Here is a 5,672-nt window from a genome sequence, read left to right on the forward strand (position 1 = left end):
TCATTTACTCTTTCACACCTGTCCCCTATTTTGCCCTCTGATTAGAGTTTCCTATTTCTCCCTCTGTTTTCCGCTTCTGTCCTTGTCGGATTCTTGTTTGATGTTTGCTGTTCTGTGTCCTTGTTCCGCCCTGTCGTGTTTTTGCCTTCTTCAGATGCTGCGTGTGAGCAGGTGTCTATGTCAGCTACGGCCTGTGCCTTCCTGAAGCGACCTGCAGTCTGTGGTCGCGTCTCCAGTCGCTTCTTTTCTACTGACGAGAGGATTTCAGTTTCCTGTTTTGGATTTACCTAGGATAATATCCAGGAGAATTATTGTTTGTTTAAGACTGGAATAAAGACTCTGTTTCTATTACGTCGCTTTTGGGTCCTCATTCACCAGCATAACAAGTCTATCACAGTGCCATCCGTTTTGTCACCAAAGCCCCTTATACCACCCACCACTGCGACCTGTATGCTCTAGTCGGCTGGCCCTCGCTACATATTCGTCGCCAGACCCACTGGCTCCAGGTCATCTATAAGTCTATGCTAAAGTAAAGCTCTGCCTTATCTCAGCTCACTGGCCACGATAACAACACCCACCCGTAGCACGCGCTCCAGCAGGTATATCTCACTGGTCATCCCCAAAGCCAACACCTCCTTTGGCCGCCTTTCCTTACAGTTCTCTGCTGCCATTGACTGGAACTAATTGCAAAAATCGCTGAAGCTCGAGACTTACATTTCCCTCACTAACTTTAAACATCACCTATCTGAGCAGCTAACCGATCGCTGCAGCTGTACATAGTCCATCTGTAAATAGCCCACCCAATCTACCTACCTCATCCCCATATTGTTTTTATTTACTTTTCTGCTTTTTTGCACACCACTACTTGCACATCATCATCTGCTCATCATCATCTGCTCATCTATCACTCCAGTGTTAATCTGCTAAATTGTAATTACTTTGCTACTATGGCCTATTTATTGCCTTACCTCCTCACGCCATTTGCACACACTGTATATAAACATTCTTTTTTTTCTATTGTGTTATTGACTGTACGCTTGTTTATTCCATGTGTAACTCTGTGCTGTTGTTTGTGTCGCACTGCTTTGCTTTATCTTGGCCAGGTCGCAGTTGTAAATGAGAACTTGTTCTCAACTAGCTTACCTGGTTAAATAAAGGTGAAAAAATAAAAAATAATTAAAAAAATAAAAGTTAAATAAATAAACTTCTCATAAACATCTGACTACATTTATAGTGCATTATGAACAAGGCTGTGGTTACATTGAGCGTTAGAAAGCCCTATATTAAACTTCGCCTGCTCATAATGTTTTATGAATGTAGTTATACCTATGTAATGCATTATAGTAGATTATGTAAAGCCCATAAGGCATTATAAATTTGCTTATAATGCATCACAAAGAAGGTATTCATAGTATCATCTTTGCCTTGTGATCAATTCACAAGTTGTTCAGTCTTTGAGTTGCATGCTTCTGGTCTGTGTGTAACGTACGTCACGCTTCTTGCTGATTTGGCTCACACCGAAGCTCGGACTCAGCACTTCTGCTTTGCTAGCACACGTGACCACCCTCCCGAAGCGTCTGACTAGTCTGCGCCACCAAAAAGTTAACAATTCTGCAGTGAAAATGGCAACACCTCATCTAAAGTGGCCTGTGTTTTGCTAAATGTCCCTATTGTGAGCCAACTTGTGATGAAATCATTAAGACAGCGGCCATAAGACAACAAATTCACAGAATCCTCCCTCTGGAGATCCACAGTGGTAGAAATGTCCAGGAGACCTCCTCTACATGAGTTGCCTAACCTTATTGACAGTTCCACTATATGTTGATGAAAACCTGCCACCTGGTTGGAGGCGGTGAATGGGGGCGGAGTGGTGCCATGAAAATAACCTCTTCCTTAACGTCAACAAAACGAAGGAGCTGATCGTGTACTTCAGGAGACAGCAGAGGGAACACGCCCCCATCCACATCGACGGGGCCGCAGTGGAGAATTTGAAAATCTTAAAGTTCCTTGGCATACACATCATTGATAATCTGAAATGCTTCAACCTCAGGAGGCTGAAGAAATTATTCTTGTCCTCTAAGACCCTCACAAACTTTTACAGATGCACCATTGAGAGAATCTTGTCGGGCTGTATCCCTGCCTGGTACAGCAACTGTATCGCCCGCAACCGCAGGGCTCTCCAGAGGCTGGTGCGGTCTACCCAATGCATCACCAGGGACCAACTGCCTGCACTCCAGGACATCTACAGCACCCGATGTCACAGGAAGGCCAAGAAGATCATCAAGGACCTCAGCCACCCGACCTCTGTTTGTTCACACCACTATCATCCAGAAGGCGAGGTCAGTACAGGTGCATCAAAGCTGGGACCGAGACTGTTAAAATGGCCATCACCAGCCGGCCTCCACCCAGCACCCTGCCCTGAACTTAGTCAGTCACTAGCCGGCTACCACCCGGTTACTCAACCCTGCACCTTAGAGGCTGCTGCCCTATGTACACAGACATGGAACAGTGGTCACTTAAATAATGGAATTCTGGTCACTTTAATAATGTTTACATGCTGTTTTACCCATTTTATATGTATATACTGTATTCTAGTCAAGGCTCATCCTGTTCAACTATTTCTGTACATATATAGTGCCTTCGGAAAGTATTCAGACCCCTTACTTTTTCCACATTTTGTTACTTTAAAGCCTTATTCTAAAAGGGATTAAATAATACCCCATAATGACAAAGTATAAACAAGTTTAAAGACATTATTGCAAATGTAGAAAAACTTTTTTTTTTAATGAAATATCACATTTACATAACTATTCAGATCCTTTACTTAGTACTTTGTTTAAGCACCTTTGGCAGCGATTACAGCCTCAAGTTTCCTTGGGTATGACATTACAAGCTTAGCACATGTATTTGGGGAGTTTCTCCCATTATTCTCTGCAGATCCTCTCAAGCTCTGTCAGGTTGGATGGGGAGCGTCGCTGCACAGCCATTTTCAGGTCTCTCCAGAGATGTTAGATCGGGTTCAAGTCCGGACTCTGGCTGGGCCACTCAAAGACATTCAGAGACTTATCCCGAAGCCACTCCTGCGTTGTGCTTAAGGTCGTAGTACTGTTCGAAGGTGAACCTTCGCCCCAGTCTGAGGTCTTGAGCGCTCTGGAGCAGGTTTTCATCAAGGATCTCGCTGTACTTTTCTCCGTTCATCTTTCCCTCAATCCTGGCTAGTCTTCCAGTCCCTGTCGCTGAAAAATATCACCACAGCATGATGCAGCCACCACCATGCTTCACCTTAGGGATGGTGCCAGGTTTCCTCCAGACATGACGCTTGGCATTCAGGCCAACAAGTACAATTTTGGTTTCATCAGACCAGAGAATCCGACCATCACCCCTGGTGAGACAAAACCGCGACTCGTCAGTGAAGAGCACTTTTTGCCAGTCCTGTCTGGTCCAGCGACGGTGGGTTTGTGCTGCCGGTGATGTCTGGTGAGGACCTGCCTCACAACAAGCCTACAAGCCTTCAGTCCAGCCTCTCTCGGCCTATTGCGGACAATCTGAGCACAGATGGAGGGATTGTGCGTTCCTGGTGTAACTCAGGCAGTTGTTGTTGCCATCCTGTACCTGTCCCGCAGGTGTGATATTCGGATGTACCAATCGTGTGCAGATGCTGTTACACGTGGTCTGCCACTGCGAGGACGATCAGCTGTCCATCCTGTTTCTCTGTAGCGCTGTCTTAGGCGTCTCACAGTACGGACATTGCAATTTATTGCCCTGGCCACATCTGCAGTCCTCATGCCTCCTTGCAGCATGCCTAAGGCATGTTCACGCAGATGAGCAGGGACCCTGTGCACCTTTCTTTTGGTGTTTTTCAGAGTCAGTATAAAGGCCTCTTTAGTGTCCTAAGTTTTCATAACTGTGACCTTAATTGCCTACCGTCTGTAAGCTGTTAGTGTCTTAACGACCGTTCCACAGGTGCATGTTCAATAATTGTTTATGGTTCATTGAACAAGCATGGGAAACAGTGTTTAAACCCTTTACAATGAAGATCTGTGAAGTTATTTGGAATTTTACGAATTATTTTTTAAAGACATGGTCCTGAAAAAGGGACGTTTCTTTTTTTGCTGAGTTTACATTTGCAAAAATGTCTAAAAACCTGTTTTCATTTTGTCATTATGGGGTACTATGTGTAGATTGATAAGGAAATAAAATAATTGTATCCATTTTAGAATAAGGCTGTAATGTAACAAAATGTGGAAAAAGGAAGAGGTCTGAATACTTTCCGAATGCACTGTACTATTCTAGCCTACGTATTCTTCAGATTGTATACAGAATATATATTCTTACTGTCCATAATGTCTATGCATCCCATCACATATATAGACATATTTATGCTCCGGACTCCGACATTGCTCGTACTAATATTTCTAAATTACATTCTTTTACTTTAAGATTTGTGTGCATTGTTAAATATTACTCCACTGTTGGAGCTAGGAACACAAGCATTTCACTACTCATGCAATAACATCTGCTAAATATGTGTTTGCAACCAATACAATTTGATTTGGTTCACAGTATGGATGGCACTTTTTATGGGAGCCTACAGTGCCTTCAGAAAGTATTCACACTGACTTTTTTCTAAGTTTTGTTACAGTCTGTGTTACAGTTTTGTGTTACAGTCTGAATTTAAAATGGATTAAATTTACATTTTGTGTCACTGGCCTACACAATATACCCCATAATGTCAAAGAGGAATTTTGTCAATAGACATTTTTACAAATTAAAAAAGAATATTAAGCTGAAATGTCTTGTCTTGAGTCAATAAGTATTCAACCCCTTTGTTATGACAAGCCTAAATAAGTTCAGGAGTAAAATTATGCTTAAGAAGTGACATAAGTTGCATGGACTCACTGAGTGCAATAATAATGTTTAACATGATTTTAGAATGACCACCTCATCTCTGTACCCCACACATACAATTACCTTTAAGGTCCCTCAGTCGAGCTGTGAATTTCAAACAAAGATTCAACCACAAAGACCAGGTTGATTTTCAAATGCTTCGCAAACAAAGGTACCTATTGGTACAATCTTTTTTTTAAAACGTGCAATCTAGAACCAAAAAGGGTTCTTCGGCTGTCCACATAGGAGAACCCTTTGAAGAACCCCTTTTGGTTCCAGGTAGAACCTTTTTTGGTTCAATGTAGAACCCTTTCCACAGAGGGTTCTACATCTATTCCAAAATAGTTCTACCTGGAACCAAAAAGGGTTCTACCTGGAAATTAACTTTATGTCCTAAATACAAAGCATTATGTTTGGGGCAAATCCAACACATCCCTGAGTACCACTCTTCATATTTTCAAGCATGGTGGTGACTGCATCATGTTATGGGTATGCTTTTCATCGGCAAGAACTAGGGAGGTTTTTTTTGTTGATAAAAAGAAACGGAAGAGAGCTAAGCACAGGCAGAATATAGGAGGAAAACCTGGTTCAGTATGCTTTTCAACAGACAATGGGAAACAAATTCACTTTTCAGCAGGACAATAACCTGAAACACAAGGCCAAATCTACACTAGAGTTGCTTACCAAGACGACATTGAATGTTCCTGAGTGGCCTAGTTACAGTTTTGACTTAAATTGGCTTGAAAATCTATGGCAAGACTTGAAAATAGCTGTCTAGTAATGAT

Source organism: Salvelinus sp. IW2-2015, linkage group LG23 (genome assembly GCF_002910315.2).
Source record: "Salvelinus sp. IW2-2015 linkage group LG23, ASM291031v2, whole genome shotgun sequence".
NCBI classification, from domain to species: domain Eukaryota; kingdom Metazoa; phylum Chordata; class Actinopteri; order Salmoniformes; family Salmonidae; genus Salvelinus; species Salvelinus sp. IW2-2015.